At 34.1% G+C, this 13,178-nt stretch overlaps 1 protein-coding gene across 3 annotated transcripts in view; it reads left to right on the top strand.

The window, feature by feature from the left end:
* LOC111603190 overlaps window positions 1-13,178 on the top strand; it is a 58,792-nt gene that overhangs the window by 10,851 nt on the left and 34,763 nt on the right. For all 3 annotated transcript variants that reach the window (XM_030223457.1, XM_023320673.2, XM_023320674.2), the window contains one exon: window positions 4,623-4,676. The gene's annotated coding sequence lies outside the window, so the exon portion shown is untranslated. The remainder of the gene's footprint in view (window positions 1-4,622; window positions 4,677-13,178) is intronic.

Raw genomic sequence — 13,178 nt, 5'->3', positions numbered from 1 at the left:
GATAGATAGAGATAGAGATAGAGATAGAGATAGAGATAGAGATAGAGATAGAGATAGAGATAGAGATAGAGATAGAGATAGAGATAGAGATAGAGATAGAGATAGAGATAGAGATAGAGATAGAGATAGAGATAGAGATAGAGATAGAGATAGAGATAGAGATAGAGATAGAGATAGAGATAGAGATAGAGATAGAGATAGAGATAGAGATAGAGATAGAGATAGAGATAGAGATAGAGATAGAGATAGAGATAGAGATAGAGATAGAGATAGAGATAGAGATAGAGATAGAGATAGAGATAGAGATAGAGATAGAGATAGAGATAGAGATAGAGATAGAGATAGAGATAGAGATAGAGATAGAGATAGAGATAGAGATAGAGATAGAGATAGAGATAGAGATAGAGATAGAGATAGATAGATAGATAGAGATAGAGATAGATAGATAGAGATAGATAGATAGAGATAGAGATAGAGATAGAGATAGAGATAGAGATAGAGATAGAGATAGAGATAGAGATAGAGATAGAGATAGATATAGAGATAGATATAGAGATAGATATAGAGATAGAGATAGAGATAGAGATAGAGATAGAGATAGAGATAGAGATAGAGATAGAGATAGAGATAGAGATAGAGATAGAGATAGAGATAGAGATAGAGATAGAGATAGAGATAGAGATAGAGATAGAGATAGAGATAGAGATAGAGATAGAGATAGAGAGAGTATCTGCTAGTTGGCTGGCTTTCTTTAATTTCGCTGATCGCTTTATGTTGCTCGCCACGCTTCAGTTTCGAGGTAAATCACGCTTTATTGCATTTGAAAAGCAATTTGCTATGGCCAGTGAGTATCGGAGCGAAAAGAATACCTGTGAGGCAAACAATAGTCGTGTGTATGCCCAGTTAGTATGTGTGTGCGCTTAAGCCATTGTTTACAGATATATTTATTTATAAATATACATATATATATATATATATATATATATATATATATATATATAACATGATTATGAAGAATTGGGTGATGGGGGTGATTAACCCTATTTGGATGTGACTGAAAATTCATTTGATGTTGTCAAATTCGATGATTTTTCGTAATATTTTTTTCAATACTTTGCAAATTGGTAATGCTTAATATGCTTTGAACATTTGCTTTTAGCTTTTTTAAACATTTTTTTACAGTTTAAAAAAATAGTAATTATATAGAAAACAACAAATCGAAAACGCAAGAGCACAAAAAACTGTATACAAAATAATTATACGATTTCTTTACAGCGTCTGAAGAGGTTTTCTTCTTCTCTTGGCGTTTTTGTTTTATATATATATATATATTTATATGTATATGTATATGTATATTGTTGTTGTTGTTGTTTAGCTTTAGCTAGTTAGGTTCATAAACCTTTTGAGTGTTTACGAATTATCGTGATGAGTATTCAGCAAAAACAAACAGCTCTTAGAAACGCGTGTTTAAGCAATTGTAATCAAATGTCCATAAATTTTAATATCCAAGAAACTAATGAAGTTGGGAACTTTCATTAAATTCAACTAATCATAGACAGGCAATGATTAACAATAAATTGTTGAAATTCCTAATTTCTTTTGTCTACAAAATGAGCTTGCATTAGTTGACTAATAGTTGACATTTATAGATTGAATGGTAGTTTATGGCACATGCGTATAGATAACTGAATAATTATGATATAATTTTAAGTTCTCTATAAGCAAGTCTAGGAGACTTTTTAAGATGTAAAGGAATCGCCCGTCCGCAAAGCTTTGATGAAAAGTAAAGACGAAGTGAAAGTATGCAACAGTATGCAACCAATATACTCTTTTTTAGTTCGTGAACGAGTATAAATGTTAAGCCGAACTAAACAACTGTCTTGTTATATGCCTTGATAACTGCATTGATAAAAATATATTGTATGAGTCTTAGCTAAAATTAATTTAGACATTTTTATTTATATGAACATTGCGTAAAGTCGTCAGTTTATATTTAAATCACATTAGTAAATATATCACCTATTATTAGGTTTTTTATCTATAAAATGTTTGCCGAGCAGCTCTGATAAAGCTGTAGCTCTTGGTGATAAATTAGCTAAAACAACTTAAGTCAGGCAAATAAGCAATGAAGCAATGTACCTAAACATGCTTGTACTTGTGTTTTCGCATAGCGAAAATAGTGAGTGCCCTAAATTGTCTAAATTGGCTGTGAAATTTGCAAACTTCAAGTTATTAAACGGCTATGTGGGCGCGCAGCTGAGACCCAGCGACAAGAATAACAATAAATTGAACAACCTGCAAGCATCTTGGCTATGCTTGCAACTGCGGCAACATGTTCACATGCTTCAGACATATGTAACAAGAAATGTGAACAATTAAAATAGCAGCAAAAGCAAATTGATTACAATTGCAACGAAACGAACTGTACAACGCGGCGTATGCGCAACGTTGCAAAATTCATAAGTAAATCTACAAGCTTGAACACAACAACAGCAACAACAATTACTTATAACAATTATTAGTCAAGCGCTAAACTCCATTTAGTTTAAAGTTACCGTCGATATACAAAAGTCCAATGATCACGTTTGTAACTAGACAAATTTATACAAGTATGTTTAACATATGAGTATATCGAAGCTATTGTTTTTAAGTCGAAATTGTTATGGTTAACGGGTGCAGAAAAACAAGCTGCAATTGGGTGTAACCGAATACTTAATACTTGCTCACAGTCTAAATTGTAGATCAGGTCGACAGTATTTCATCTGCAGAGCTGGCCGAAACTATTAAGCTATATTAATAACAAGTATTAAATTTTTATTTATTTATTATTTAATTCAAATTTTATTTTTATTTGATATTAAATCATTATTATTTTTAATTTATATACTATTTATTAATATTATTTCATCTCAATTTTATTTTATATTATTTAATTAATATTTTGTAACTAAATTATTATTATATTTGAATGGTATTTAATATTATTTAATTATACTTTGTTAAAGCTATTTCTTATTGTTTTATTTTTATTTTTATATTTATTTAATAATTCAAAGATATGAAAGATATATAACTGTAACACCCCATTTGCCACGCTTTCAGTCAGCTTATATATCCTTAATCGTATGCGTATAGATTTAAAATTTCAAGTCTCAAAAGGAGGGAAAAAACTAATGTACTCTTTTCACAACGCCAACGGGCAAAATAGTTAAGCAAACAGACAGAAACGTAAACAGACGCGTGGCTTAACCGAGGATTGAGCTGTTGTGATGTGATTCATGACTCTATTGTTGCACTTGCAGTGAATCCCATATTGCTCGTGGGCAACGATGTGAGTCATTTCAGCGTTATCATAAGAACTATCGAAATATTCACAGAGCATAAAAGGCAGCAAAGTTAAACGAGAACTTATCAGCGCATACTTAAATAATAAAGTAGATATAGAGAAAACTATAATTGCAAACAGTTGCATTTGTTATAATTAGAAAAAGAATTTCGATTGTGTAGAAAGCAAATGAAATAGGGGATTTATTGTAATTGAGATTATAAAGGAGATATAAGAAGATCGGAAAATCTCAGTGAATAGATAGACAGAAAACTGGAAAAGCCCAGTTTATATACTAACATTTATTTATTTGTATTTATTTGTATTATATAAATTAAAATATTTATTTTTAGTTTTAATTGTGTTATATTTTTTAATTATTATGTTTTAATTTAATTTTTAATTAATAGTAATTAACTATTATATTTTAATTTTAATTTTTTATTTAAAGTTATTTTATATTATTAAATGATTATTATTATTATTTAATTAATGTATAATGTTTTAATTTATTTTTGTTTTTTATTTTATTTAATTTAATTTTTAATAAATTATTATTTTTTAATGTATTAATTATTATTTCTCTTACATTTCATTTCATATTTTAAAATATTCTTATTTATTTATCATTAATTAATATTATTTAATTTATATTTATTAATAATATTTAAATAATATTTTGTATTTATGAACTTTATTGCTGATAGACTGTCTTAAGTTTTCGGTAGCTGCTGCAATATATTTGCCACTGCCGAAGGCGCTTAGGAGTAAGAGTGGGGGAAGTGGGCGACCGCCTGTTCGCTGTTTGCCTGGAAATGCTTGGCCATAAATTTGAGCACTGCATTTGCGTATGTTTGGCATCGTCGCAGCTGCCAGCTGCTAGCTGCTCTGGCTGCTGGCTACTGGCTATTGGCTGCCTCTCCTCAGTTAAATTTATGTGCAGATTTTTATGGTTAGTTCCTTTTTTGGCTGCACAAATGCGTGTTGGATATATCCTGCTTAGTGCACATTCAACACTTGCAACATTATGTTGCGGTTTGAGTATTCGCCTCTATTCTCCACGGCTTGAGTCCAGGTGCAAAGGTTGCCGCTGTCGTGTCCAATTGGACTAAAAAAAGCTTTTTTCTTTATTGATTGATGAGCCAAGGTTGAGTACTGCTCGCTGGGTAAATATATAGCAGATACTAATTACCAGATGGAATCGAGTAAAAGTATATTGCACTTATTTAGCTTAATAAACTTCTATATTCTCATTAAAATATCGTTTATTGACGAATTTCTATTAATTTCTTTACAGTTATTATGTAGGAAGGACTCTGCACAACAGCAGCCACAGCAACTGTAGAGTGAGGTAAGTTAAAAATATATATATAAATAAATATATATACTATATGTCAATCAATTGGTAGAGCTCTTAGCTAAGTAGTTGGTTTATATTATTTATTGTCGCTATAAGTAGCGCAGTTTGAAGAGCTTTATCGAGTTTTCGCTCAAAGGAATAAGCGATGGCAAAATTGCAAATTGAAATCGCAATTTGTGCTAAAAATCAATTTCCGCTTGGCTTTGTGAACAAAAATATTTATTTGCTTTATGACATTTTAGATTCAAATTGAATGCAACAGCAACAGCAACAGCAGCAGCAGTTGTTGCATGCAGCATGCTGCCACCTTTCGTGGCGCCTCCTCGCGCCACCAATGTTGCGCATCTATTTTAAAATTTTGTCATCATTTTTTTTCATTTCACTGGCGAAACGCCAATTTTTTTGCTCATTTTCTGTTTACCTTTCGCAAGTTAGATTCGGACTCCAGCTGCACGCGCTGAGTTTGTTGACAAATGCCCAACGATGCACATATATCTATATATAAATATATGTAATTGAACTTTAAAATATGTTCAAATGTCTCATTGAAGACGAGACAAGAAGCCAAAGTGTGAAGTGGAGTCGTCAAGGAGTTTCAGCTATCCATTCATAATTTCATAATTAATTTTACAATTTATATATGAAAATGGGTCAATTTCGATTGAAAATTATAAAAGTTTGTTGCTGTCGTTAGACAAAAGCCTTGCGAAAACATTGAATGTGGGAAATAAGTCAGGCGCTGACAGGTGGCAGTTAACTGTGTCGGAATATTACCTTAACCCTACTAATTGGTTCATAAATTTGTAATTTAGAAAGGCCGTCTTGGAAGATGTTATGTTGTCTAGTGTAAAAATATGAAAATTGTTGTTCCACTTAACATTTGGCAGAGAAAGAGCTTGTAGTCAAGGGATATTTATCAATAATATATTAATACTGCTGTGTCAGAATGAGAGTTTGAGAGAGCTCGACAAGAGCTACAGGCAGGGCACCTTCTACTTGATTACCAAGAATGTGCCCAATCATATATATAACATATGTATATATACAAAATGACGGAAGTAGATTGTAAATAGTTGTTGCCCTTTATATGATGCCGCTGACTGACAGTTGAAGCGGTGAAAATGCATCAATACAGTCGGCTGTTCAGTTCAGTATTAGTCAGGTTGAGTTAAGTTTAGTTTATTTTCATTCATTTTTATAGTTTCTTGGCCAAGCACGAAAATGACGTGAACAGTTTTCCCAATTTTCAATGTAAGGCCAAGCCGAGAAACCAGTTCGCAATGCCTGCATAAATATAACCAAAATCAGCCAAATGGCCAAGCAAGCAATAAGCAAAGTCAAGCAAGCAAGATCCAAGTACGTGCTGCCTACGAATAAGTCTGTGGAGTTGATTGGCTTTGTAATAAACTATAAAGTGTCCTGAAGCAGCTAACTCTAAAAGGATTCGTATGCTAAAGGAAACGTAGCATTGAGATTATAAATGAAGCCTCGCTGCAATAGTTCACAAATATGACTCAGCACGGGATGAATGGCGAGGTATCGGGCAGTCAAGCACGCCCGATCGGGGTAGTGTTTCATGTTTTTGTTTGGGACTGGCGGACTTCATTTCTTTGCCATAGTAATTTTCCAAATATGTACCTTTCACTTTGAAAATCGTAAAATGTCACAAAGTGTTCAATAAAAACACAAATTACAATAAAAAAGCGATAAAAAAAGGCAAGCGAGCAGCGACCGCAGTGCACAACAGCAGCAACAGCAGCAGCAACAACAAAAACAATGCAATTGCATAAATTAATGTAAATTTATGCGAAAAATTACAACAGCAACAACAACAACCAACATGTTACTACAACAAAGAAGAGAGCAGTTACATTTGAAAAAAAAGGAAATAAGGAAAAAACAACTATTTATGCTTTTTCACATAGCGGAGCTTAGGTGAGGTGTTGTTCAGGTGTTGCATGTGCGCCGCTGAGGCGTTGGAGTGAGAGAGAGAGAGGGAGAGGGCTGAAAGCTATCGGCACTTAAATATTGTTGCGAATATTTTTTTAGCCGGCTTTGTTCGCAACAAGTTCTGCGATTTTCAACATAAAATACAGAAGGTGGAAACAGATTTGATTTTTTTTTAAATTTTATGCTTATTAATTTAACGTTTTTCACACATCTCTAACATTGTATTATATAATTAGATAATCACTGCATATTTAATTGATGTTTAATTCATAAACGTTAACAAATTTCATGAAACTTAAACGGGTCGAAACTTTTCTTCAGCTTTTGTGTGTTTCTTAATTTTTTATTATTATTTTTTTTTCGTTTCCCAACACTCAGCTTGAATGAAATCTGTGCTGGGAAACGCATTTGCATATTTTAAAGTTTTCTTTTTGTGATTTTAAAATGCAACATAAACAAAAAGAAATCTCAGTTTTAAGTAGGTTAGGCCAGCCCTCCTAACTAGCTAGCGGGTTACATAAAAAATATGGAAATCGTTTTTCAGTTTCAAAACTGGCGCAAGAAAATTATTTGTTGAAGCGGCAAGCGTGCATTAAATAAAAAATTAATTTATGTAAATTAGTTTCGAATTAACTTCAAGTTAAAGCTAAATTTAAATAATTTTTAAAATATTCATTAAGAATATATCAACATTAATTTCAAATGAAATTTTAGCTTTTGTTATTTAACCTCAACTTTGTAATGGTAAAATTAAGTCTGATTATTTTAATAATTTATTTTGCATGCATGCCTTTCTGCTAAAATTTCAATTAATGTTTAGTAGAAATTGAGGTAGACTGCTTTCATTATATTAATTAAATGGAAAACTATTTTCAATTGAATTTGCGAGAAGCCTCAGTTATCTCTACCTGCATATGATAGAATTTAATTGTTGAATCTATTTGATTCAACTACAAGTAATTGTAAAAGATTTGCTGCAGTCGGCAGGAGGACGGCTGCCTGCTGGTTGTAGCATCAGACTATTGTGGGTCAGAAATAACGCAAGCCAAATACGCACACACACACACACACACCTGCAACTGAAGCTGTGTGTAATAGCTATAGACTCTATAGTAATGAGTCCACACAATCAACTCGAATCACTTGGCAAAGTGATTCTGAGTCACATAAACGTAGCGACGCGTCGTCGACTGCGACAATGCAGCGATGCCAATAGCGAAAATGACGTCGACTCCGGCAACGAGCAGTGCATGCAGTTGGCAATTTTATGCTGCCACACTTGGAGCGGCAACGGTGCGATAAAAATGACACATGGAGTGTGCCGAGCGACTGAAAAGTAAATAAATTCCAAGATGTGCGCGCACTGCAGACGTATCAAGTGGCAGGTGGCGGCAGCTGGTGGCTGGATGGCTGGATGGCTGGGCTGAGTTGGGAGAGTTGCCCACTCAAAAGTCAAACTGCATTTGAGCGTTTCAAGATTTGCCCATGAGTGTTATTCAAAATCTCAAACGAGCAGAGGGAGTCAAAGCAATTCTTCGAATGCTATCTCTAACGATGGCAATTATCAAAAAATTGCACGCAAAAGATAGAATTTTGATTGTAAACTGATTACGTTTGCCAATTGCAGGTGGATTTGAGCTTCGGCCGTTTATTAGCCTTATCAGTTAGTAAATTGATTACAATTCAGATTGAATATAAGTTACTTAAGAATGCCTAGAACTTACCATAACTGTTATAAGTTCTCAAATACTTAAAAACGATTTGAATTTGAAATACAAATCAGTGTCTTTATGAACCTTGTTATGCATTTGTGGATTGTAACTAGTCCATAAAGTATCAAGGCTTAACTTGCCAAACGAGAGTCGATTTTATATGCATATATATAGATAGATATTTGAAACATATATCAAACAGTTAGGGGACATTCAGTAACACGTTATGGCTGTCAATTTAGGAGTGAAAAAAAAACAACATATTTTTGTTGTTAGAAAAGCAAATATCAATGGGATATTCATCGAATATTTGTGAATATTTTCGCGAATATAAAGAGTTATTATTGATATTGATTAGTGATTGCAGCTGAATAAAAATCAGAATTCTAATTGAAAATATTTTTATTGAGTCTCTGAAAGTATTTTATGATTAAAAATAGAAATAGAATAAGTTAAACAAGATGGTTTTTATTATAGCTATATGTTGAAGAACCTATTGAAAAACTCGTATGCAAATAATTGAATTTTATATACATAGTGTTCAGCACAACTCATGCTGGCCGGCTGGCTGAATGTATAAATTTGTAGTGCTCTGACTTGTCAAAATATTGCAAACATGTACAACGGCAAAGTTAAGCACAATTGTTTGTCAACTTCAGAAATGTGAAATGAAAAACGAAATGCAATTACGGTGTGACAGTAAAGACTGAAAAATATTCAATCCCTTATACAATTGGCAACAGTTATGCAACAGTTTTTCTTATTGTTTTTTTCGCACACAATTGTTGCTGTGAGGGGTGTTGCTTCTGTTATTGTTGTTGCTTGTTTTTGGGGTTTTCACCTGTGCGACAAACAAGTCCAAAATGATTACCGAAAAAACAATTCGAATTGGAAATGCACATGCAACAAGCACAGCAGCAGCAACAACAGCAACAACAGCCGTGTTGCTGCCAACAACGGCAACAATTTCAACCGGGCAACTGGGCAACTGGACAACTGGACAACCTTCGAGTTGGTAGCTGTTGTCCCCGCTTGGCTCCTTTTATGGGCGTTTTTTTCGTTGAGAGATTCGACCATATAACGTTCGACAACTGGAATATGGACAGAGCGATACGAACTGGAGAAAATTAAGTTCAATTTCATATGAGTCGATATCCAATTTGACTTGAACTCTCTGAGTGCGGCTGATTGGCGAACTTGATTTATGCAGCCAATGAAGATTCGTTGTAATTTCGCCCTTTGATCGCAATAGCCTTGGTGTAACGAGATATGACCGTGGATTGGGGCCACTGATTGAAACGATGCTGTGCCTGTGCTGTAAGCTCAATTGAAAGTTATTTACCCGTCCGGGGCAGACTTGACCATGCCGCCAACGACCTTAAAGCCAGCTACAAAGCCTTTAAACAAACAAGTTCATTAATCAAAAAAAAGGGCGAGAGCGGCAAATTGTCGACAATGATGGCACAAGTGTTGAAAAAAGGTAGATTTTCGAAAAGGTATGAAGGACAGATAACTCGATTTGTGTTTGGGAATCGAGGATGAATTATGCACAAGTTGTGTGCTGTTTGCTTTGTAATTGCTTTGTTAGCCAAAGCAACCAGTTTCAAAATCAAAAAGTGAAATTAATTGCGTTTTATTTGTAATGAATTTGTTTGTAATGCTGCGAAAATAAGTTTCAAAAGAAGCTTAAATACTTAAAGATAAATGAGATTGTTCTGCTTTAAGCCTTAGATTTTACTTATCTGCTTATCTTCATATTTCTTAAATGTTTACTGCGAATATAAAACAATTGAAGATAATTTGTTGAATTTTTTGTAAACTTAACTTTTTATAAACAGTTTTGTAAATGGAAAATTATAGAGATAAAATTTATAAAAAATAATAATATACTTCATATAATTGCCTGACGTTTTTTATTACTTACCTTGTGCAGGTAGGGGAGTCCCCATAAAAGCACTTTTAGTTTTTGCTGTTGCAATTCTGGCTGTAGCCATACGTAGTACTCTTGTTTTCTTTATTATTTATACAAAGCTTAGACGAGTTAGAGTCAAATCCTCAAAGCTCAGCAAAACTTTCCATGATGCTGGCCAAAAAGCTAAAAGCAAAGAGCTAAAAAACTGCCAACGCTCACTCGTTATTAGGCAAACACAAAGAAGCTCAACTCAAGATTCTTTGTCATTCATAGGCGGCAGCAAATAGACGAAAAAAGAAAATCTCAAAATATCTAAAATCATAAATTATCTAAAAGATGAAAGAGTGAGGTAAAGTAACACTTTTTCTTTTTATTGTTTCTTTATTTTTCCTATATATTATCGTGTGAGAATTTGTAAGCAAAAATGATGAGGGAAGACATGACATAATAAAAAAAAAAAATATATATATATATATATATATATATATGCCACAACATTTTTATCTTCGTGAATTGTATTATTACAGCAGTTATCTTCTTGCATTTAGATTCTAATCAAATTTGAATATGTGAGTTAGAAAAGTTAGCGTAGAGTCAAAGCTAAGGCATCTGCTGCTGGCATATTCATGCCAAGATCGCTCTAGTTGGGCCTAATGTCAAAGGCTGAGGCTGTCTGAGCGCCAACCTCTGTTGCGCTTAGCTTCTACTCTGCTCTATTCTACCTCCTCCCTCTCTCTCTTTCTCTTCCTATATCCATCTATCTATCTCTGTCATGTGACCCACTTTTAATTGCAGACTATGACACATGAACAACTGATACAATTCCAAACACATGTAGATAGTTGTTTTGTTGTTGTTTTTTGTTTTTTGCACTTTTAATTGATATTTACGCGCGTATGTGAAAGAGCCACGACAGCTTGATTATTCTGTGGTCTCTTGAGGCAGCAAACAAGCGTGCTTTTAATTATAGTTCTTAAATTAGTTGCGCAATTAAGGAATCTTTGGTCAATTAATTAAAGTCACAATATATTTATGTGACGCTTGAGCGTATTTCGCTATTCGAATTGCCAAACGGCAATGCCGGGCATTCCATAGTGGAGCACTCCCTACTGGAGTGCTTTCAACTCTTGATTTATCTGCTTTTAGCAAGCCTTTAATATTAATTGTTTATATAATTATAATTCTTTAATTACTATTTGCTTTATTATGTTAGCTTTTTAGCTTAGCGTTGTATTTTACACGAATTTAAAAATGTTTTATTTTTACTTTATTTTATGACTTCGCTTTCCCACAGTGCTATTGTTGTTGTTGTTGTTGTTGTTGCTGTTGCTGTTCACTTGGCGTAATTAAAATACACTTAACGGTGCTTTGCATATTGCCTTTTGGATAAGCGCTGAGAAAATGTTAACGACCTATGAAAACCTTACAGAGGGAAAGTCAACATGCCGACTTTGAAATACCCTTTAAAAGAAAATAAGTCTTGTGAGCTATTTCACTATGAACATTCGAGCATTTAAAATATACCAGTAGAATATAGAAGATAAGGCTATATGGCCTAGATTAGATACAAAATGTATCTGAAATAGATAGAAATAGATTTTAGTGTAGATAGACAAACTACAGCATCACTAGATGCATTTATATATAGGTACAGGGTATATTGGGTATAACGAAAACGACACTTCAGCATCAACAATAAACCAGCTAAAAGAAGCAGCAAGAGTTTTTATAGCATTTCTCATTGTAGATTATGTTGTTGTTGCTGTTGCTGCTGCTGTCTGCCCGCCTGAATGAGTGCCTGGCTGCCGGTCTGGCGCTTTTGCAAACTTTGCTGCATAGGCCTTTTAAATGCTTACAGTAAAAACAATTTATAACGTCGAGCACAAAATTTATAACAGCAACAAGCAACACAATGGCAATAACAATAACTGCAGGGAAAATCGGCAAATGGCAAAGGAAAAAAGTCAAATGGCTGCCATAACTGGCAATTAAATGCACATGTGTTGGTAGCCGGTTGCACCGCGCCCGGCTCCGGCGATCTGTGGGGCACCTAACTCTAACCTATATGCGTGCACAAACATATACGCTCATAAAATATGTATGCTGTGCTATGCTATGCCATGCTATGGGCCGCAACACACACACACATATATATTTATAAGAAAGTATGCATTTATCAGAGCTCAGCAGAAAATGAGCAATGAAAATACCATCAGTCAGCAACAACAAAGGCCAAACAGCTGCTGCTCTTCTCAATGAACTTTGCATGCACTTAATTGCTCATGCTGCCACTCAGGCAACAGCAAAGCAACCACAGCAACAACAACGAGACACTTACAACAGCTACTGCTGTCCGTCCAACAGCAAATTAAATGTGATTTAAAGCAACCAAATGCAATACATAAAGCCAGTTGGAGTGGGAACCCAACTTGATTGCATAGCGGCCAACTGTTTGTATGCTAGAAATGCATAAATATCTTAACACTCTGACATATTTAAGCACGCGAGCCATATCAAAGTCTCGTATAATGCTAATACAGTAAATTGCCTGAGATTGCGCCTAAAGATCGCACCAGGTATAGGACCTGATGATAGAAGAGAAACAACAGAGATTGCCGAAAAAATATATATAAATATGATCCAGTCATATATTTCCTCGTATCTCCCTCTCCCTCTCTCTCTTTCCATATTATATATCTCTCAGTCCAACCCTAATCGCTCCAGCTCTCGCTTGTTAAAGTTCTTAGTACCTTACGGCCTTTCGTGCTGCCCTTCACACAATTTCTGTAATTTCTATAATTATGTACGAATAGCTTCGCGAAGATAATAAGCTTTAAGCCGCGGCTGCATACTTTAAAATAATAACTCAGCCAGAGTTGAATATACGTAGCTTACCACAAAGTGAAAATTAAGCTAAAT

The sequence above is a fragment of the Drosophila hydei genome, unplaced genomic scaffold (genome assembly GCF_003285905.1).
Source record: "Drosophila hydei strain 15085-1641.00,03,60 unplaced genomic scaffold, DhydRS2 tig00000211-arrow-pilon, whole genome shotgun sequence".
Taxonomy (NCBI): domain Eukaryota; kingdom Metazoa; phylum Arthropoda; class Insecta; order Diptera; family Drosophilidae; genus Drosophila; species Drosophila hydei.
Note: the sequence above shows the minus strand (reverse complement) of the source record. Positions and strands in the feature narration are given on the sequence as shown.